The sequence below is a fragment of the Hyla sarda genome, chromosome 6 (assembly GCF_029499605.1).
Source record: "Hyla sarda isolate aHylSar1 chromosome 6, aHylSar1.hap1, whole genome shotgun sequence".
Classification (NCBI taxonomy): domain Eukaryota; kingdom Metazoa; phylum Chordata; class Amphibia; order Anura; family Hylidae; genus Hyla; species Hyla sarda.
The window spans coordinates 260,697,430-260,721,560 of record NC_079194.1 but is presented as its reverse complement, the minus strand read 5'-3'; the positions used below and the strand labels follow the sequence as shown (position 1 = coordinate 260,721,560).

Genomic DNA, 24,131 nt, shown 5'->3' with positions numbered 1-24,131 from the left:
AGGGATAATACACACAGTGATGTCAGAGTACAGGGATAATACACACAGTGATGTCAGAGTACAGGGATAATACACACAGTGATGTCAGAGTACAGGGATAATACACACAGTGATGTCAGAGTACAGGGATAATACACACAGTGATGTCGAAGTACAGGGATAATACACACAGTGATGTCGAAGTACAGGGATAATACACACAGTGATGTCAGAGTACAGGGATAATACACACAGTGATGTCAGAGTACAGGGATAATACACAAAGTGATGTCACAGTACAGGGATAATACACACAGTGATGTCACAGTACAGGGATAGTACACAGTGATGTCACAGTACAGGGATAGTACACAGTGATGTCACAGTACAGGGATAATACACAGTGATGTCACAGTACAGGGATAGTGATGTCACAGTACAGGGATAATACACACAGTGATGTCACAGTACAGGGATAATACACACAGTGATGTCACAGTACAGGGATAGTACACAGTGATGTCACAGTACAGGAATAATATACACAGTGATGTCACAGTACAGGGATAGTACACAGTGATGTCACAGTACAGGGATAGTACACAGTGATGTCACAGTACAGGGATAGTAATACAGGGATAGTACACAGTAATGTCACAGTACAGGGATAGTACACACAGTAATGTCACAGTACAGGGATAGTACACACAGTAATGTCACAGTACAGGGATAGTACACACAGTAATGTCACAGTACAGGGATAGTACACACAGTAATGTCACAGTACAGGGATAGTACACACAGTAATGTCACAGTACAGGGATAGTACACACAGTAATGTCACAGTACAGGGATAGTACACACAGTGATGTCACAGTACAGGGATAGTACACACAGTGATGTCACAGTACAGGGATAGTACACACAGTGATGTCACAGTACAGGCATAGTACACACAGTGATGTCACAGTACAGGGATAGTACACACAGTGATGTCACAGTACAGGGATAGTACACACAGTGATGTCACAGTACAGGCATAGTACACACAGTGATGTCACAGTACAGGCATAGTACACACAGTGATGTCACAGTACAGGCATAGTACACACAGTGATGTCACAGTACAGGCATAGTACACACAGTGATGTCACAGTACAGGCATAGTACACACAGTGATGTCACAGTACAGGCATAGTACACACAGTGATGTCACAGTACAGGGATAGTACACACAGTGATGTCACAGTACAGGGATAGTACACACAGTGATGTCACAGTACAGGGATAGTACACACAGTGATGTCACAGTACAGGGATAGTACACACAGTGATGTCACAGTACAGGGATAGTACACACAGTGATGTCACAGTACAGGGATAGTACACACAGTGATGTCACAGTACAGGGATAGTACACACAGTGATGTCACAGTACAGGGATAGTACACACAGTGATGTCACAGTACAGGGATAGTACACACAGTGATGTCACAGTACAGGGATAGTACACACAGTGATGTCACAGTACAGGGATAGTACACACAGTGATGTCACAGTACAGGGATAGTACACACAGTGATGTCACAGTACAGGGATAGTACACACAGTGATGTCACAGTACAGGGATAGTACACACAGTGATGTCACAGTACAGGGATAGTACACACAGTGATGTCACAGTACAGGGATAGTACACACAGTGATGTCACAGTACAGGGATAGTACACACAGTGGTGTCACAGTACAGGGATAGTACACACAGTGGTGTCACAGTACAGGGATAGTACACACAGTGGTGTCACAGTACAGGGATAGTACACACAGTGGTGTCACAGTACAGGGATAGTACACACAGTGGTGTCACAGTACAGGGATAGTACACACAGTGGTGTCACAGTACAGGGATAGTACACACAGTGGTGTCACAGTACAGGGATAGTACACACAGTGGTGTCACAGTACAGGGATAGTACACACAGTGGTGTCACAGTACAGGGATAGTACACACAGTGGTGTCACAGTACAGGGATAGTACACACAGTGATGTCACAGTACAGGGATAGTACACACAGTGATGTCACAGTACAGGGATAGTACACACAGTGGTGTCACAGTACAGGGATAGTACACACAGTGGTGTCACAGTACAGGGATAGTACACACAGTGGTGTCACAGTACAGGGATAGTACACACAGTGGTGTCACAGTACAGGGATAGTACACACAGTGGTGTCACAGTACAGGGATAGTACACACAGTGGTGTCACAGTACAGGGATAGTACACACAGTGGTGTCACAGTACAGGGATAGTACACACAGTGGTGTCACAGTACAGGGATAGTACACACAGTGGTGTCACAGTACAGGGATAGTACACACAGTGGTGTCACAGTACAGGGATAGTACACACAGTGATGTCACAGTACAGGGATAGTACACACAGTGATGTCACATAGGGTTAATATGCAATTACAGCACAGTGCAGGGTTAGAATTTACAGGGGCGAGAATTGGCAGGGGCCAGGGCACAGTATTTACAGTGTTACCTCTGTAACAATGAAGTGCTATAGAAATTTTCTGGACCATCGTAACTTGAAACCAGACTCAACATACAATGTTACGGACAGTCCAGATCTGTGAAACGTGTCAATGGTTGGAAGAACCGACCAATCAGAATGGGCATTTTACTGGTAAATCACCTCTATTACAGAAGTGCCTTCCCTGACTGGCTGTCTGGTAGCGCCCCCTACAGTACAGGGAGGAACTATAAGTTCTGTACTACTCCTTACCTGTGCCAGGTTTAGCTGCACTTTTGGACACCAAGCAAGGGCGGCTCCATTTGGGACACTGTGTGTACTGTATAGGACCCTGAAGAAGCTCCTGTCCTCTACATAAACCATTGTTTCCCAACCAGGGTGCCTCCAGTTGTTGCAAAACTACAACTCCCAGCATGCCCGGACAGCCAACGGCATGCTGGAAGTTGTAGTTTTGCAATAGCTGGAGGCACCCTGGTTGAGAAACACTGAAATAGACAGTGATTACAGCTCCCAGCAGGTCTTTCTTACTTTTATATGGAAGGATTTGCTTTATCTATTTTAGTTATCTACTTATATTTGTTTAATCCTCACCTTTTCCTATTTTTGGATGACATTTTGGTGGCTTCAGAACCAATTACCAGATTTCCATAGAGTTCTGTCCCATAGGGAGCCCCCTCCCATAGGCTTGCATTGAGGGGGCGGAGCCTTAGCGTCACAACGCTCTGGCCCGTGATCGACAGTAATCAGACCCGGAGCGAACACGCTCTGGGGACTGATTATAAACGGGGTGCGGCGTGCAAGATCACGGGGGTCCCCAGCGGCGGGACCCCCGCAATCGGGCATCTTATCCCCTATCCTTTGGATAGGGGATAAGATGTCTAATCGCCGGAGAACCCCTTTAAGCCCAAACTGTGGCCCTCCGGATGTTGCAAAACTACAACTCACAGCATGCCCGGACAGCCAACGGCTGTCCGGGCATGCTGGGAGTTGTAGTTTTGCAACATCTGAAGGGCCACAGTTTGGGCACCACTGGTATACCCTGCTTCTTTCTAGCCTGCACCATCCAATACTTGCTGTCTTCCCAATAGCCTGCAGTAGACACCAGGATGCAGCACATTGACTAAATATCATTAGCTGGAGGCAGGCGGGGTCTTCCTGTCCTCATCCACCCCCTCACCCAATACCAGCTATGATGCACCTGATGATTGCCTCCCCCCAATGGGCGTCTTATCCAGCAGCTCCCTGGGCGTGGGCTGCACACATTGTTCCAGAGCAGAGAGCAGTCAATGCAGCAGCTGCATACACAGCAACGCCCAGCTCCCCATTCATCTGCACGCTGCAGCCCCTTCCATTGGGGTCTCACACTGCTGTGGACATAACACTTTTGCATTATTGAAACTTTTCAAGGCAGATCCCCATTGCCAGGAGCTGGATGCTTCTTCTCCATTGTGGTGGGTTCCCTGCAAGAAACCTCTGGTGAGTGACTGTCTGACATGTGTGGCTGCTAGGGATGCCTGAGAAGGTCCTTACAGGAACTGCTGACACATGACGTTTGTGTGTTTTGGATAACAAATATATTTGTTTACCAAACGTGAGATGCAATGTATCTAGAGTTGTGTACTGCACCTCCAGACAGCAGATCTGCATGAATGAGCTCATACAGTCCTAGTGTGACCTTACTAGCTGTCTCATAATGAAAGTGCATGGGCGTTGTGGGGGTTTGGGAGAGCTATAGCCCCCTCCCCTATAGCCCCTTCCTTGCTAATATGTACCCCCATAGAATTCCCATTTATTTACTTCCATGGAATGTGCTCCAATGTTATGTGCATATGATAGCTTGGTATCACCCCCAATGTCTCTACAGTAGTGTTTACCAACCAGGGTGCCTCCAGCTGTTGCAAAACTACAACTCCCAGCATGCCCAGACAGCGTTTGGCTGTCCGGGCATGCTGCGAGTTGTAGTTTTGCAACAGCTGGAGGCACCCTGGTTGGGAAACGCTGCTCTACAGAATAAGAATGTTGGGATGTCTCCTAAGCAGATATTACTTATTTTGTGTAATGAATGCCCACAATTTTCTGGACCAATGAAAGGCAAATATTCAATTTATTAGACTTCGTATTGTATTATCTATATCATTCTGTATTTTATTATCTGTATCAGTGGCCTCCAAACTGTGCACTCACAAATGTTGCAAAACAACAACTTCCAGCAATAGGCAATGCTACTAGATCATTGTTTCCCAACCGGGTTGCCTCCAGCTGTTGCAAAACCACAACTCCCAGACTGTCCACATGCTGGGTGTTGTAGTTGTTCAGCATCTGGCAGTTCACAGTTTGCAGACTACTGTCCTATATAATAAAGCAACATCAATAACAGATGATTGATATTTCAGCTACTAAACTTGTTGCCCCCTGGTTGTCATGTCCATTTACAATGTTATGGACCCCAAACTGTTATTAAACCAATAGTATTTCACCTAAAACAGTTGTCTCAAACTGTGGCCTTCCAGATGTAGCAAAACTTCAACTCCCAGCATGCCCAGACAGCCGCTGGCTGTCCGGGCATGCTGGGAGTTGAAGTTTTGCAACATCTGGAGGGCCACAGTTCTAGACCACTGACTTAAAGGGGTTATCCAGGAAAAAAATATTTTTTTTACATATCAACTGGCTCCAGAAAGTTAAATAGATTTGTAAATTTCTTCTATTAAAATTTTTTAATCCTTTCAGTACATATAAGCTACTGAAGTTGAGTGCTAAAGATAAGATCATCCAGAACAGCAGACTGAGGTCCCCTCACCTGCCTCCGCTGCCTTCCACGGGTCTTCTGTTCTGGTCGGAGATCGAGCAGACCAGAGCAGAAGATGACCGATAATACTGATCAGTGCATAGCATAGCACTGACCAGTATTAGCAATCAAAGGATTGCTATAAATAGTCCCCTATGGTGACTATTAAAATGCAAAAAATAAAAGTAAAAAAAAATTGAAAAATCCCCTCCCCTCAATAAAAATGTCAAATGTCTGTTGTTCCCCATTTTTGCCCCTAAAAAGTTTAAGTAAATAAATATATTAACCTGTTGGGGACGGCGGGCGTACCTGTGCGCCATCCGCCCACTCCCTTTCTATAACGTGGAGACATGCCATGGCCCGCGTCATAGCGGGCAGGGCCCGGGGCTAATAGTGCGCGGCACTGATCGCGTTGCCGCGCTATTAACCCTTTAGATGCAGTGTCTAAAGTGAAAGTAAACTGCTCCCAGATAGCTCAGTGGGCTGTTTGGGATCGCCGCAGTGAAATCGCGGCATTCCAAAAAAAGCTGTAGGACAGCAGGAGGGTCCCATACCTTTCTCCTTGCTGTCTGATCGCCGAATGACTGCTCAGTGCCTGAGATCCAGGCATGAGCAGTCAAGCGGCAGAATCTTTGATCAATGGTTTCCTATGAGAAACCATTGATCAATGTAAAAGATCAGTGTGTGCAGTGTTATAGGTCCCTATGGGAGCTATAATACTGCAAAGAAAAAAAAGTTAATAAAGCTCATTTAACCCCTTCCCTAATAAAAGTTTGAATCACCCCCCCCCCTTTCCCATAAAAAAAAAAACAGTGCAAAGAAAAATAAACATGTGATATCGCCGCATACGGAAATGTCTGAATTATAAAAATATATCGTTAATTAAACCGCACGGTCAATGGCGTAGGCGCAAAAAAATTCAAAAATCCAAAATAGCGTATTTTTGGTCACTTTTTATATCCTGAAAAAATTAATAAAAAGCAATCAAAAAGTCCGATCAGTAGAAAGGTATAATTTTAACCGTATGGACCTACAGAATAAAGAGAATGTGTCATTTTTACAGAAAAATGTACTGTGTAGAAACGGAAGCCCCCAAAAGTTACAAAACTGTTTTTTTTTCTTCAATTTTGTGGCACAATGATTTTTTTTTTCTCCATTTCGCCATAGATTTTTGGGTAAAATGACTGATGTCATTACAAAATAGAATTGGTGGCGCAAAAAATAAGCCATCACGTGGATTTTTAGGTGCAAAATTTGAAAGGGTTATGATTTTTAAAATTTAAGGAGGAAAAGCCCTCCTTCCCCAAGGGGTTAATAAACATTTGGTATCGCCGCGTGTGTACATATCCGTACTATAAAAATATAATGTTAATTATCCTGTAAGGGGAATGGCGTGAACGTAAAAAAAACAGTAAAATTGCTGCTTTTTTACAACATTTTATTCCAAATAAAATTGATTAAAAAAAATTGATTAAAAGTTTTATATATGCAAATGTGGTATAAAAAAAAAAAGTACAGATCACGGTGCAAAAAATTAGCCCACATACCGCTGCTTATACGGAAAAATGAAAAAGTTATAGGTCAGCAAAATAAAGGGATTTTAAACGCACTCATTTGGTTAAAAAGTGTGCGAATTTTTTTTTTTTTTAAAGCTGTATAATAGAAAAGTACGTAATCATGGGTATAAATTTTAATCGTATTGACTAGAGATGAGCGAACTTACAGTAAATTCGATTCGTCACGAACTTCTCAGCTCGGCGGTTGCTGACTTTTCCTGCATAAATTAGTTCAGCTTTCCGGTGCTCCGGTGGGCTGGAAAAGGTGGATACAGTCCTAGGAAAGAGTCTCCTAGGACTGTATCCACCTTTACCAGCCCACCGGAGCACCTGAAAGCTGAACTAATTTATGCAGGAAAAGACATCAACTGCCGAGCCGAGAAGTTCGTGACGAATCGCATTTACTGTAAGTTCGCTCATCTCTAGTATTGACCTACAGAAAATAAAGAAAACAGGTCTGTTTTACCATAAAGTGTACAGCATGAAAGCGAAACCTTCCAAAATTAGCAAAATTGCAGTTTTTTCACACAAATAGTATTTTTTGGGTTGCGTCATACATTTTATGGTAAATTGAGTTATGTCATTACAAAGAACTGGTCACGCAAAAAACAAGCCCTCATACTAGTCTGTGGATGAAAATATAAGAGTTATGATTTTTAGAAGTAGAGGAGGAAAAAACAAAAAACGTAAAACTGTCCTTAAGGGGATAAATACCTATTAAAAAAAAATTGTTACTTTGGTTGAAAAAAAAATGCTGTGTTGAGATGTAAGCTGGAAGGCAATAGGGAAATCTAAAAGGCCATTCCTATTAAGGTTTTTTTTTTTTTTTTTTTGTTCTTTGTGGCATATTTTCTCCCTTTTGGGTACATGAATAATCCAAAATCATGAGGCACAAAATAAACCTGCCAAAAAAGTACTATGTAAAAAGAATATGTAAAGGATGCCTAAGGGTACATGGTCCTGAGCATATTTACCACTGCTTGTTTCAGCCGATGTGAGTGTTCTGAGGCCGATTTTCTGGAGAGGGATTTTCACAGCAGAAATTCTGCAGCAGATTATGTTGATCTTAAAAGGGTATTCCAGAGTGTTTTTTTATTTGACTATGCTACAGGGGCTGTAAAGTTAGTGTAGTTCATAATATAGCGTCTTTACCCGTGTGTGACGGTTTTCTCACAATTCTTATGTGATTTTCACCCCAATATTTATTTATTTTTAACAGCATACAAAATGACTGTCTAAGATTTTTCCCAGGTTGCAATGCGGCAGAGACCCGACTAGTCAGCTGATGACAGGGAGCCTGTCTGCTTCAATGAGTGGAGACTCTGGAGACCACAGGGGGCCCCAGTAGTCAGGCCTCTTAATGTCAGCTAGTCATCAGTGTTAATAGTGGGACATCCCTTTCAACACCCGCTGCAAAGGAGGGTTCCAGTTCTTATGTTTATAGGCATGTTAAAATGCTTCTGTATTACAGCTGTTCAAAGCTGTCCTAAACAAGCAGTGATACATTAGAGTAGTCTCTTGGATAAAAACGTATCCGCATGATAGCGAGCGGCTACGAGCACTGGGGCACCTCGCGATCTCCTGATTGGAGCCCCAGCTCTACCGGGAGAATCTCCGTGCAGGCATTCCGTAAACCGCAGCTTGCTGGCATAATATGCTGCCGCTAGGACCACACAGGAATGCGCTGTATCATAGACTGCTATGCATTCCCTGCGGACTTCGCATAAAGAATTAATGTGATCATTCTTTGTGTGGACACGGAAAATGGAATTTCCATTCCAGAAACATCCGACACGGAAATTCCGCCGTGTGCACAGTGCAACAAAATCCCGTTGACTTCTGCAGGACTCTACTGCAGCAGAATCCGGATTCAAATGCGGAATCTGGCACAGAAATTCCAACATGTTCACACTTCCAGAAAGTCCACTCAGAAAATCTGTGTGGACACTCTAGAGAGTGCGGGCATTGGCATTAAATACCACCGCAGAATGCGCCGTCTCACAGACGGCTATGCATTTTATGCGGTGTCCACACAAAAAAATGAACAGGTTCATTCCTTGTGCAGACACGGAAAACAGAATTTCTGTGCCAAAATCTGGCACGGAAATTCCGGATGTGTGCACAAAGCAGCAGAATCCTGTTGAAATCAACGGGACTCTGCTGCTCTGCCAACTCCGGTGGAATTCAAGTGCTGAATTCCACACAGAGATTCCAGACATATGAACATGGCCTAAGAAGCAGAGAGGATTAGGGATCAGGCACTACTGCACTTGGTGTCGGGGAATTAACCACTTAGGGACCAAATGCATACAGGTATGCCCTGGTACTTAAATGGGCACTGTCAGATACAAAAACTTTTGATATGTTGTAAAGCATGCAAAACCAATAGGGGATAAGTTGTTTAGATCACAGGGGGGTGCGAGCGCTGGGGCCCATCGCGATTTCCTGTATGCAGCCCCAGTTCTCCCGGGAGAATCTCCGTGCAGGTTTTGCAATTGCTTTCATTTAGAAAATTTTCAGTATTTCATACTGAAAAAGCCAGTCAAACAACTAACCCCCACTGTCAGCTTGTGTCCCGCTACTGTCAGTGAGGACAAGCTGGGAGTTGTAGTTTTGCTAATGCTAGGGGAAATGTGAGCAGACAGCATACTGAGTGAGGCGGCGGAGACCTGCACAGTAAGGCCACGCCCCCTCCCTATGCGAGGAATTCAGACTAGTGAGCTAAATGAAAAGTGTAATAAAAAAAATAAAGGTGCTAGACACATACATTAGATGTACTTGGTCAGGATTAGGAAAAAGAAGGGTTGTCCAGCGCTTGACTCGGAACAGGTATTTTATTGGGATTCACGGAGAACAAACAGGTACACAAAGACATGTGACGTGTTTCGGCTCAAGTCACTGACTAAGGCTCAGTGACTTGAGCTGAAACGCGTCACATGTCTTCGTGTACCTGTTTGTTCTCCATGATATCCCAATAAAATACCTGTTCTCCGAGTCAAGTGCTGGACGACCCTTCTTTTTTCTGCATACTGTTGAGGCGGAGTCCTCGTCTGGTCCGTGCGCCTGCATCTGAGGGTGAGCTGTTAAGAACTCTGCTCTTTATGGTCAGGATTAGGTACTGAGTGATATATAAATATTTTTATTTATTTTTTGTTGGATCTGACGGTTATGCTTTAAGGACCCAGGGCGTACCTGTACGACCGTGGGAACTCTGGTCCCTGCTCGATGAAATTGCTCCGCAGGCATCCCGTGACAACGCCTGGGGGGTCCTGATATAATATAACTGTGTGTGACTTATAATCACAAAACCGGGGAGGATCTTTATGATCAAGTCCTCACGCCATACAACGCTATGTGGAAAACACTGGTATGGTACAAAAAATTTGCGCTCTACTTGGTACAAGTTACCATGTACAACTCTTTTGTAGTTTCCCAGTATGCTGGCAACACAGGGACATTCCTCCAGTTCCAAGAAGGTCCTGATCTTTGGTGACTGGGAAAGAGCAGGCTGGAGTTCCCAAGGAACTGAAGTTATAGGTGCCAGGATCGTCCCCGACCAACACTTTCCAGGTGAAAAAATGCAGTGTGTCTCGCAAGAGGGGAATACTGAAGGATTCCACCACTCAAGTGTGACACTTGCCCTGACCATCCGGGCCTCTGCATTAAAAAACTGCTTTAGGGAGTTTCACGCTTCCCTGAAGTACTACATTTTTCCTATTTAATTACATTTTCCATAATTTGACCCCAATGTACAAAGTCCAGAGTACATTCCAAATTTTAACCCCATAAGCCACTAAATTACCCCGAAAATGGGTCATGGGTCACTGAGTCTCTATCATCGGGGACTTTTTTATGTTGCCTCAAATGCGCAGTAAATTCTTTCCACCTGAGCGGTGTGTGCATTTGAGGCAACAGGTTAGGGACAGTCACACACATCACATTCCCAGAATGAGGATTCCGCGCATAGCGTTTGGGGTGGGCATATTTTTAGTTTTGGCTATGCTCCTAAATGCGGCATGCCCTCTTCCCCCCCCCCCCCCCCCCCCAATTTCAGCAAAATTTGCAAATGTGACCCTTTCACTTCTGCGCATTGTAGTTCACCCGCAGTGCACTTGACGTCCACACATGGGGTGTATTTCCATACTCAAGAGATGGGGTTACACCTTTTTGGGGGCATTTTCTCCTGTTACCCGTTGTAAAAATGTAAAATTTGGGGTAAAACCAGCATTTTAGTAAAAAAAAAAATCACATCCAACTTTAACGAAAAGTCGTCAAACACCTTTGGGTTGTTAAGGCTCACTGGACCCCTTGTTACGTTCCTTGAGGCGTGTAGTTTCCAAAATAGTATGCAATGTGTTTTTTTTTCTTCTTTTCTAGCTGTTCTGGCCCCATAGGGGCTTCCTATATGTGACATGCCCCCAAAAACCATTTTGGAAAAACTCACTCTCCAAAATCCCATTGTCGCTCCTTCCCTTCTGAGCCCTCTACTGCGCCCGCCGAACACTTGACATCCACATATGAGGTATTTCCTTACTCAAGAGAAAATTGGGTTATACATTTTGGGGGATTTCTCCTTATACCCCTTTTTGAAAATTCAAAAACTGGGTCTACATGAACATGCGAGTGTAAAAAAAAAAAAAAAAAAAAAAAATAAAGGTTTGGAATTTTCTCCTTCATTTTGCTGCTATTTCTGTGAAACACCTAAAGGGTTGACACACTTACTGAATAAATGAAGAGAAGTAGTCCAGCAGTCCCTTAAAACGTAGATCCTTTATTTCACTTTTCTTTAAAAGTACAGAGCACACACCATCCACCTTCACCTGGTCAGCAAACAACTCCTATGGACGCGTTTCGAACGCATGCGCGTTCTTGATCACCACACCACCTGTGTGTTCCTCACCTCCTAAATACAAAGTTCAAGAGGGAGGAGCACCAGCTTCAAGAAGACTTGTATAAAACACCATTCGTGTACTTTAAAACTTCTTACAAAAACAGGAGATATGTCTTCCATATCACTGTACATGGAATACTTAAATGACAACCAGTTCAATTTGAGGTTCACACAACATGTTGATTTAGTCACAGTTAATTTTTTGGATTTACAGCTCACAGGCATACCAGGACAGACAATACAAAGCTCCACATATCGCAAACCCACATCAGGAAACACCATTTTACGGGCCAATAGTAACCATCCCACACAAACTATAAGAGCCATTCCAGTCGGAGAACTTACCAGGTTGAAACGTAATTGCACTTCACATTCCACATTCCAGGAAGAGGCAAAACAATTAAAGGACAGGCTTATGAAAAGAGGCTACAGCCATACACAATTTAATAGAGCCATGAAAATTGTCCAAAACAAAAATCGAGAAGATATTGTGACAAACAAAAAGAAAACAATGTGCAACAATACAACACAAAAACCGGTACTTGCAATCACACACAATCCATATTTCAAAAACATTCGTGGTTTAATTTACAAAAACCTGTACCTTTTGAAGGAAGATGAGATCTTGGCAGGTCTTTTGGCACAAGGAGTGGCTGTAGTGCCAAAAAAAGCTAGCAATTTAAAGGATAGTCTATCCCCAAGCCTAGTCATTTCAGAAACGCAGTGTGTGAACACATGGTTAAGTAACAAAGGTTTCTTCAAGTGTGGAGCAAATCGGTGCAAACTATGCAATGTTGCCAGGGTTTGCAAAGATTTTGCTGACAGTACAGATAACCACAGATATGATATTAAACAGTACATCAATTGCAATACGACAAATGTTTTGTAAGAAGTTTTAAAGTACACGAATGGTGTTTTATACAAGTCTTCTTGAAGCTGGTGCTCCTCCCTCTTGAACTTGGTATTTAGGAGGTGAGGAACACACAGGTGGTGTGGTGATCAAGAACGCGCATGCGTTCGAAACGCGTCCATAGGAGTTGTTTGCTGACCAGGTGAAGGTGGATGGTGTGTGCTCTGTACTTTTAAAGAAAAGTGAAATAAAGGATCTACGTTTTAAGGGACTGCTGGACTACTTCTCTTCATTTACTTACAAGTTTCAAGCCTGGCCGGGCTCGGGTCCTTGCAGACCGTGGAGGAGGTGAGCTGAGAGAACCTTATTTCTTATACACTTACTGAATGCCATTTTGAATACTTTGAGGGGTGCAGTTTTTAATAATGGTGTCATTTATGGGGTATTTCTAATATCAAGGCCTTTCAAATCCACTTCAAAACAGAACTGGTCCCTGAAAAATTCAGATTTTGAAAATTTTGTGAAAAATGGGAAAATTGTTGCTATACTTTGAAGCCCTCTGATGTCTTCAAAAAGTAAAAACATGTCAACTTTATGATGCAAACATAAAGTAGACATTGTATATGTGAATCAATATATAATTCATTTGGTATGTCTATTTTCCTTACAAGCAGAGAGCTTCAAATTTAGAAAAATGCTAAATGTTCAAATTTTTCATGAAATTTTGGAATTTTTCACCAAGAAATGATGCAAGTATCGGGATAAAATTTACCTCTATGTTAAAGTAGAATATGTCACGAAAAAATTCTCGGAATCAAATTCATAAGTAAAAGCATCCCAGAGTTATTAATTCTTAAAGTGACAGTGGTCGTCAGATGTGCAAAAAAACACTCTGGTCCTTAACCTCTTAAGGACCCAGGACATACGGGGATGTCCCCGCACCCTGGGCTTTAAGGACCCAGGACGTCCCCGTACGTCCTGGCGTTTTCCGGTCTCTGTCGCGCGCCGGGCAGAGATCGGAACCGGATGCCTGCTGAAATGCTTCAGCAGGCATCCTGGGCAAATGCCGAGGGGGGCCATGTAGGCCCCCCATGTCGGCGATCGCCGCAAATCGCAAGGGAAATCGCCCTTGCGATCTGCGGCGATACAGGGCTGATCGGGTCTCTGGGACCCGACCACCCGGTAATTTCGCATGATCCCGGCTGTAACAGACAGCCAGAACCATGCTAAAGAATAGGAGCGAGGTGGCAAGCCTGTCACCTCCTCCTATTCCCTGCGATCCGTCGGTTAGTTAACCGACCAATCGCAGGGGGGGGGGGGGGGGTTACTTCCTCTCGCCCTGCCCGGCCCCTTGAAGTCCGGAGAGGACGGGAGGAAGACCGGAGGACGCGGCGGGGGACGGGGGAGTGCTGGGGACCAGCCCTGGTACTTACCTCGTCCCTGAAGACCCGGATCCAGACGATGAAGACGGCGGCGACAGGTGAGTTGATCTTCAGCCGCGGTCGGGCCCTTTACAGCAATGCACGTCGCCGTAAAGCGACATGCATTGCTGTATTGGGACCCTGTATACTACAACTCCCAGCATGCCCAGACAGCCCTTGGCGTCTGGGCATGCTGGGAGTTGCAGTTTTGCAACACCTGGAGGTCCACAGTTTGGAGACCACTGTGCCTTTCCAGATGTTGCAAAACTACACATCCTCAGCATGCCCTTACTGTCCAGGCATGCTGGGAGTTGTAGTTTTGCAACATCTGGAAGGGCACAGATTGGGAACCACTGTATTAGTGATCTGCAAACTGTAGTCCTCCAGATGTTGCAAAACTACAACTCCCAGCATTCCTGAGAATGTTTGGGAGTTGTGGTTTTGCAACAGCTGGAGGCACACTGGTTGGGAAACATTGTTTCCTAACTCAGTGTTTCCCAACCCGTGGGCCTCCAGCTGTTGCAAAACTATAACTACCAGCATGCACTGAGACTGTGCACGCTGGGAGTTGTAGTTTTGCAACAGCTGGAGGTCCCCCCCCCCCCCCCTGTGAATGTACAGGGTACATTCACATGGGCAGGGGGCTTACAGTGAGTATCGGGCTGCAAGTTTGCAATGCAGCAAATTTTGCGCGGCAGCTCAAACTCGCAGCGGGAAACTCGCTGTAATCCCCCGCCCGTGTGACTGTACCCTAAAAACACTACATTACACTACACTAACACAAAATAAAATAAAAAGTAAAAAACACTACATATACAGTTTTGCAACAGCTGGAGGCACCCTGTTTGGGAATCACTGGCGTAGAATACCCCTATGTCCACCCCTATGAAAATCCCTAATTCAGGCCTCAAGTGCACATGGCGCTCTCTCACTTCGGAGCCCTGTCGTATTTCAAGGCAACAGTTTAGGGCCACATATGGGGTATCGCCGTACTCGGGAGAAATTGCCTAACAAATCTTGGGGGTCTTTTTCTCCTTTCACTCCTTATGAAAAGGTGAAGTTGGGGTCTACACCAGCATGTTAGTGTAAAAAAAAAAAAATAAACTTTTTACACTAACATGCTGGTGTTGCCCTATACTTGTCATTTTGACAAGAGGTAAAGGGGAAAAAAGCCCCCCCAAATTTGTAACGCAATTTCTCCCGAGTACGGAGATACCCCATATGTGGGCGCAAAGTGCTCTGGGGGCGCACAACAAGGCCCAGAAGGGGGAGTGCGCCATGTACATTTGAGGTGATTTGCACAGGGGAGGCTGATTGTTACAGCAGTTTTGACAAATGCAAAAAAACGAAACCCCACATGTGACCCCATTTCGGAAACTACACCCCTCACGGAATGTAATGAGGGGTGCAGTGAGAATTTACACCCCACAGGTGTCTGACAGATATTTGGAACAGTGGGCTGTGCAAATTAAAAATTTTGTACAGCCCACTGTTCCAAAGATATGACAGACACCAGTGGGGGGTAAATGCTCACTTTATGCCTTGTTACATTCCTCAAGGGGTCTAGTTTCCAAAATGGTTTGCCATGTGGGGGTTATTTTGCTGTCCTGGCACCATATGGGCTTCCTAAATGCGACATGCCCCCCGAGCAAAATTTGCTCTCAAAAAGCCAAATATGACTCCTTCTCTTCTGAGCATTGTAGTTCACCCATAGTACACCTCAGGTCAACTTATGGGGTACCTCCATACTCAGAAGAGATGGGGTTACAATGTTTGGGGGGTATTTTCTGCTAATAACCCTTGCAAAAATGTGAAATTTGGGGGGAAACACACCTTTTTAGTGAATTTTTTTAAATTTTTTTTACATATGCAAAAGTCGTGAAACCCCTGTGGGGTATTAAGGCTCACTTTATTCCTTGTTACGTACCTCAAGGGGTCTAGTTTCCCAAAATGATATGCCATGTGGGGGATATTTGCTGTTCTGGCACCATAGGGGCTTCCTAAATGCAACATGCCCCCCAAAAACCATTTCAAAAAAACGTACTCTCCAAAATCCCCTTGTCGCTCCTTCGCTTCTGAGCCCTTTACTGCGCCCGCCGAACACTTTACATAGACATATGAGGTATGTGCTTACTCGAGAGAAATTGGGCTACAAATTGAAGTATACATTTTCTCCTTTACCCCTTGTAAAAATTAAAAAATTGGGTCTATAAGAACATGCGAGTGTAAAAAATGGAGATTGTGAATTTTCTCCTTCACTTTGCTGTTATTCCTGTGAAACACCTAAAGGGTTAAAACGCTCACTGAATGTCATTTTGAATACTTTGGGGGTTGCAATTTTTTTATAATGGGGTCATTTGTGGGGTATTTCTAATATGAAGACCCTTCAAATCCACATCAAACCTGAACTGGTCCCTGAAAAATTGTGAGTTTGGAAATTTTGTGAAAAATTGGAAAATTGCTGCTGAACTTTGAAGCCCTCTGGTGTCTTCCAAAAGTAAAAACACGTAAATTTTCTGATGCAAACATAAAGTAGACATATTGTATATGTGAATAAAAAAAAAAAATTTTTTGGAATATCCATTTTCCTTACAAGCAGAGAGCTTCAAAGTTAGAAAAATGCAAAATTTTCAAATTTTTCATAAAATTTTGGGATTTTCACCAAGAAAGGATGCAAGATACCACAAAATTTTACCACTATGTTAAAGTAGAATATGTCACGAAAAAACAGTCTCGGAATCAGAATGATAACTAAAAGCATTCCAGAGTTATTAATGTTTAAAGTGACAGTGGTCAGATGTGCAAAAAATGGCCGGGTCCTAAGGTGTAAAATGGCTGGGTCCTTAAGGGGTTAAAGGGGTATTCCAGCAAAAAACTTTTCTTTATACATCAACTGGCTCCAGATTTGTAAATTACTTCTATTAAAAAAATCTTAATCCTTTCAGTACTTATGAGCTTCTGAAGTTAAGGTTGTTCTTTTCTGTCTAAGTGCTCTCTGATGACACGTGTCTCGGGAAACGCCCAGTTTAGAAGCAAATCCCCATAGCAAACCTCTTCTAAACTGGGCGGTTCCCGAGACACGTGTCATCAGAGAGCACTTAGACAGAAAAGAACAACCTTAACTTCAGAAGCTCATAAGTACTGAAAGGATTACGATTTTTTAATAGAAGTAATTTACAAATCTGTTTAACTTTCTGGAGCCAGTTGATATATAAAAAGTAGTTTTTTCCTGGATAACCCCTTTAAGGTGAAAATGGGCTTGGTCCTTAAGGGGTTAAGGCAGTTGGGTATGTGTTTTTTTTTTTTTATTGTTCTATTTGGCAGCAAAAGTTCACACTGCGTGACAATTCCATGCAGATTGCTGCGGACAATAGGTGGAATCTAATTTTGTGTGAAAAATCACACTAGCAGAATCACACTGAAATAATGGGAGCCTGCTGTAAGTGGAAATTCTGTAGTGTAAACGGGGCTTAAAAGTTTCCTACGAAGGAAGAAGTTTAAAATGTCCCAAAAAACACTTAGGGGGAAGTTTTCAATGTCTGTCCTAGGCACAGACTGTGAGAAGTAGCAACATTTTTGCCTAAACCCCAGTTCTTGCAAACCTTTTCGGACATTGTAAATGTTACGTCTTGCTCACCAAGTGGGCCATGCTTTACAAAAATTGGATGTGAAAGGGAATGTTGTCTCCCACAAGGCCTTATTTATTATATTTAATGCGTAAATTGTAGCTCAAATTTACACTAGCTATGAGCTAGTGTAGATATCGGAAGCATGGAGCATGAGACGCTTAACCGCCTAGTTTATAAGGAGGAGTTCTCCTATTAATAAATCGTGCCAAGCGGAAGCCAGCAGAATTCAAAATAAGACCGGAATGTCAGAAGCTCCACAATAAAAGAGGGGATTTGTTTTACACACCAAAGTAGCCACTATGTAACTATTGGTTATTAATACTACTTTTTACTAAGCATTGCTAGTTATGCGTTCACATCCATGACACAATTTCAAAGCACATAGAATTTGTTATTTGTTGGGTAATGACATAATCAGCAATGATGTTGGGCATGTCAGATGATTTAAGTAAATGTACCATATGAAATCAATAATTGTCAGCGAGAGCAAATCCTAGATAAGATGATCACATCATACAGTAAAATAGCTTTTTATTGTTGTGCCCGCCATTGAGGAACAATTAGTCAGAGCTGTAGGATTAGTCAGCATCTACAGGGAACCACAGGTCTTTCACTCCATCCCATCCAGATGATGGCCCCCATCACACAGCCTATTCACACGGTGGAATTTCCAGTAGAACAAGCTGACCTTAAAGGGGTATTACAGGAATAAAAAAACAGGCCTCCCTGTCTGTCTCCACTTTGGGTGTGGTATTACAACTTGGCTCCATTCACTTCAAAGGAACTGAGCCACACCCAACCTGGAGACAGATAGGGAGCAGTCTTTGAATGAAATTATCTCTGTTTTTCCATTCCTGGATAACCCCTTTAAGACCATTTAAAAATGTTAAAATGTTCCTACACCAGCACAGACAGGGGTTCTTTACTGTAAGAGCAGTGAGACTCAGAGTAATACCATTACAGGATAGGGACACAGTTATGGAGACGGTGCGGAAGAGTGGTGCAGTTGCCCATAGAAATCAGATTGCTTCTTTCATTTTTATGAAGGTCTCTGAAACAAAAAAAATAAAATCCTGTTGATCCATGGATTTATTCTCATTGCCATATTGGAGTCGGGAAATAATTTAATTATTTCTTTGTTAGGCCCGTTTCACACTGCCGGTATGACCCATCAATTACGGCTGGTAAACTCCCTTTTTTTATATATATTTTTTTTTTTGCACACTTTGACGGCTGTAATTTTGAAGGGTCAGAATGGCCAATAACTGGTCCAGATGGACCCCATTATAGTCAATGGGCTACATTGGGCGCAGTTATTTTCGGAGAGAATAGACGGAGAAAGAGAGAGTGCAAGCACTATTTTTTTTTTTCCTCTGGCTATTTTCGATCCTAAAATAAAGGTCTTCACACTGCCGGAGACAACCAGCAGTGTAAATGTAGCCTATCGGGCAATTTGCACCAGTCTCATGGGGGTTTTATGCTTTCCTCAGGATTACCACAGTAGGGATATAGGTTGAACTTGATGGACGGTTGTTTTATTTCAACCCTATAACCTATGTTGCTAAAGCCAGGACCAGATCATAAATAGAAATAAATAGTATAAAGGAAAAATGAAGGCCTTTCCCTCATTTCAAATCCTTTCTTTGCATTCAATAATTGCAATTAAAAACCTGAACGTGTGAACACAGCCTAAGGGTCTATTCACACGTACAGTATTCTGCGCAGATTTGATGCGCAGGATTTCAAGTCATTCAGTTTATATTGAAATCTGCAGCAGAAAATCCTGCGCCTCAGATCTGCGCAGAATACTGTACGTGTGAATAGACCCTAAAGGTACTTTACATGGATTGGCTGAATGAGCTTCAATAGGATCACTGTTCCAATACTTGGCCCATGTTAAAGGGCCAGTTATAAGTGGAAGAAAATCCCCTTGTTCATCCGCTGATCATATCTTTTGTGTGGGCATTTAAATTATCACATTGCGGGAATTCATCAAACTGTTTACCTGTTTTGTTTTTGGTCTAAATTTGTCGCAGCCATTTCCGTGTGACTTTTCGTTTAGAGCATTTTAGAACCACTTGAGAAGAGTTTTTGCAGTGAATAGTGATATATCAAGTGCGACTTCTTGCATCTAAACTGGCACCATGCTGATGTGGCCATGTGATGAATTTGTCCTGACCAATGCTTGTTATAATAAATTATTCCAGGGGTGCTCCGCCCCTGGACATATTTTCCCCTATCCAAAGGATAGGGGATAAGATGTCTGATCGCTGGGAACCACCACGATCTCTCCTATAGCACCCCCTGCAGTCTGCTGCACAGAGAGAACTTCGCTCCGTGCCTGATGATGACTGGTGATACAGGGGCAAGGGTATTGTGATGTCACAGCCCCGCCCCCCCGTGACGTTATGGCCTGCCCCCTCAATAAAAGTCTATGGGAGTGAAGGAGTTTAAGCATGCATGGGATAAGCATAAGGCTATCCTTCATATAAGATAGCAGGGACTATTGATAGGATTCAGATTATTGGGAAGACTAGATGGGCCAAATGGTTCTTATCTGCCGACATTGTATGTGACGGCCACCACTGCCCCTCCCATAGACTTGCGTTGAGGGGCAGGCCGTGACATCACGAGAGGACGGGGCAGTGATGTCACGATACTCTGGCCCCTGTATCGCCCGTCATCAGGCACGGAACGTAGTTTGCTCTGTGTAGCAGATGATGGGGTGCTGCAGGAGAGATCGCGGGGGTTCCCAGTGATCAGACATCATATCCCCTATCCTTTGGATAGGGGATAAGATGTCTAGGGGTGGAGTACCCCTTTAAAGTTCCAGATGATGTCCAATAGTCTAACAGTGTATTAAAATATTATGGATTAGGATGTCCCAGTACCAATACTGGTATCAGGACAGATACTGGACATTTCGTACTTGTACTCGTGCAGAGGTCTCTGATACCTGCCGGCAAGACTCCCCCACCGACAGGTTTCACAGAGGTGCAGTAGGCCAGCCGCACTCTCTGTACAGATTAAAAAGTGGCTGGTTCAGACAGCTGTCCAAGCCGCCTACTCTCTAATATGCTTGTTAGCCACAGGACACCTGTCCCAATCCCCGCCCAGCAAGGTGGAGTGACATCACTTTGCTTGCACAAGAGCAGTGGGCAAAAGATGTAGTATAAGGCTATGTTCACACGGGGCAATGTCCGCACATAAAAATGTCACACACACAAATTGCATCCGAGGACCCACGCTAGGACCACTCGGAAATGCAAGGTCTCATAGACTGCCATTCATTTCTGTGCAGAGTCCCCAGAAAGAATAGGCATATTTTTTATTTATTTATTTATTTATTTATTTTTTTTCCGGACACCGACATTTGAATTTCCAGACCAGATGTCTCCGGCGCAAAAATTCTGCTAGAGACTATGTCAGGAGACTGGGAAGGCTGGGTAACAAAAGCTGGAAAAGTACTGTGACTGCCTGTCACCCAGCTTTCCTAGTAAGTTAGGTGACAGGTAGTACATAGTACTTTTCCAGCTTTTAAAGGGGTATTACCATCCCAGCATGTTATCCAAAAGGGAAAAGGGGGGTAACATGCTGATTGGTGAGGGTCCGATCTCTGGGATCCTGATCAATGCACAACAAAGGACACACAGCGCTGGAGACTGGGAAAGCTGGGTGACAGGCAGTACACAGTGCCCTGTGGGGCAGTCAAAAATTTTAAAATCATTTTTTTTTTAACCTCTTAATGACACAGGGTTTTTTCATTTTGGCACTTTAATGTGTTCCACGTCACCTTCTAAAAATCATAACACTTTTAACCTTACGCCCCTAGTCCCGCTCCTGTGATATAACGCGGGGTTACACTGTAACCCCGCTTTATATCATGGTGGGCCCGGCGTCATAGTGAAGCCGGGACCCGCCGCTAATAGCGCACGGCATTGATTGCGGTGCTGCGCCCTATTAACCCTTTAGCCGTGTGCTCAAAGCTGAGCCGCGCGGCTAAAAGTGAAAGTAAAAGTGCCCGGCTAGCTCAGGGAGCTGTTCGGGATCGCCGCGGTATAATCGCGGCATCCCGAACAGATGTAGCACAGGAGGAAGGTCTCTTACCTTCTCCTGTGCTGTCCGATCGCCGAATGAATGCTTCAAGCCTGAGATCCAAGCTTGAGCATTCAATCGCCGAAAACACTGATTGATGCATTCCTATGGAGATGCATCAATCAGTGGTAAAGATCAGTACATGCAATGTTATAGCCCCCTCCCCCCTGGGGGCTATAATATGGCATAAGAAAAGTGTAAAAAAATCATTAACCCTTTCAATTATCCCTTCCCCTAATAAAAGTTTGAATCACCCGGCATTTCCAAGAATAAAAAAAAAAACTGTGTAAATAAAATCAACATATGTGGTATTGCCGCGTGTGAAAATGTCCGAAGTCCAAAATAGCGTATTTTTGGTCACTTTTTATATCATGAAAAGATGAATAAAAAGCGATCAAAAAGTCCGATCAATGCAAAATTGGTACCGACAAAAACTTCAGATCACGGCGCAAAAAATGAGCCCTCATAGCGCCCTGAACATGGAAAAATAAAAAAGTTATAGGGCTCCGAAAATGGCAATTTTAAACTTATACATTTTCCTGCATGTTTTTATGATTTTTTTTTCAGTAGTAATACAAAATCAAACCGTATGGACTTAGAGAATAAAGAAAAGGTGTCATTTTTTACGAAAAATGTACTACGTAGAAACGGAAGCCCCCCAAAAGTTACAAAATTGCATTTTTTTTTTCAATTTTGTCGCACAATGATTTTTTTTTCCGTTTCGCCGTAGATTTTTGGGTAAAATGACTGATGTCATTACAAAGTAGAATTGGTGGTGCAAAAAATAAGCCATAATACAGATTTTTAGGTGCAAAATTGAAAGTTATGATTTTTTTAAAGGTAAGGAGGAAAAAACGAAAGTGCAAAAAACAAAAACCTGGTCCTTAAGGGGTTAAAGGATACCACCAGGATGTAACAACTTATCCCCTATCTTAAGGATAGGAGATAAGTGTTAGATCGCTGGGGGTCCGACCTGCATGGAACGGGTATTTTCGACCACCACCGCCGGAAGCGGCGGCCGTCACGCCCCCTCCATACAGTTCTATGGTGGAGTTGAAGCGCAGCTCTCGGCAATCTCCGGCTCTGCCATAGAACTGCATGAAGGGGGTGTGTCGGCCACAGCTTCTGGAGATCGCTGGGGGCCCCAGTGGTTGGACCCCAAGCGATCTAACACTTATCCCCTGTCCTTAGGAAAGGGGATAATTTGTAAATCGCGGAGTTCTCCTTTTAATTTTCCACCTACAGACCTACACGAGGGCTTGATTTTAGTGCCACCAATTGTACTTTGTAATGACATCAGTCAATTTACCACAAAATCTATGGTGAAACAAAAAAAAAAAAATTATTTGTGGGGCAAAAAAATAAAAAAATGCCATTTTGTAACTTTTGTGGTCTTTCCATTCTACGCAGTAGGTCCATACGATTAAAATAATACCAAACTTATATAGGTTTTATTTTGTTTTACTACTTTTTAAAAAAATTACATTTTTTTTTTAAAGAAAATTTGCATGTTTAAAGGGGTACTCCCCTGGACAACATATATATAATTTTTTTTTTTTTTAATCAACTGGTGCCAGAATGTTAAACAGATATGTAAATTACTTCTATTAAAAAAAAATCTTAATCCTTCCTGTACTTATCAGCTGTTTTATGCTCCACAGAAATGTCTTTTCTTTTTGAATTTCCTTTCAGTCTGGCCACAGTGCTCACTGCTGATACCTCTGTCCATTTCAGGAACTGTCCTGAGCAGGAGAGGTTTGCTATGGGAATTTTCTCCTACTCTGGACAGTTGCTAAAATGGACAGAGGTGTCAGCAGAGAGCACTGTGGCCAGACTGAAAGGAAATTCAAAAAGAATTTATGCTCCTGTGGAGCATAAAACAGCTGATAAGTACAGGAAGGATTAAGATTTTTTTTAATAGAAGTAATTTACAAATCTGTTTAACATTCTGGCACCAGTTGATTTAAAATTTTTTTTTTTTCCAGGGGAGTACCCCTTTTAACCCCTTAAGGACGCAGGGTTTTTCAGTTTTTGCACTTTCGTTTTTTCCTCCTTACCTTTTAAAAATCATAACCCTTTCAATTTTCCTCCTAAAAATCCATATTATGGCTTATTTTTTGCGTCACCAATTCTACTTTGCAGTGACATTAGTCATTTTACCCAAAAATTCATGGCGAAACGGAAAAAAAAATCATTGTGCGACAAAATCGAAGAAAAAACGCCATTTTGTAACTTTTTGGGGCTTCCGTTTCTACGCAGTGCATATTTCGATTAAAATGACACCTTATCATTATTCTGTAGGTCCATACGGTTAAAATGGTACCCTACTTATATAGGTTTCATTTTGTCATACTTCTGGAAAAAATCATAACTACATGCAGGAAA

The 24,131-nt window shown here is 43.1% G+C and overlaps 2 protein-coding genes across 5 annotated transcripts in view; one reads left to right on the top strand and one right to left on the bottom strand.

The window, feature by feature from the left end:
* LRRC56 (leucine rich repeat containing 56) overlaps positions 1-24,131 on the bottom strand; it is a 188,669-nt gene that overhangs the window by 159,989 nt on the left and 4,549 nt on the right. The window lies entirely within an intron of this gene.
* Positions 3,687-24,131, top strand: part of HRAS (HRas proto-oncogene, GTPase) — a 158,649-nt gene continuing 138,204 nt past the window's right edge. For 3 of the 4 annotated variants that reach the window (XR_008845327.1, XR_008845328.1, XR_008845326.1), the window contains exon 1: positions 3,687-3,995. The gene's annotated coding sequence lies outside the window, so the exon portion shown is untranslated. The remainder of the gene's footprint in view (positions 3,996-24,131) is intronic. The other variant, XR_008845325.1, reaches the window with a different exon arrangement.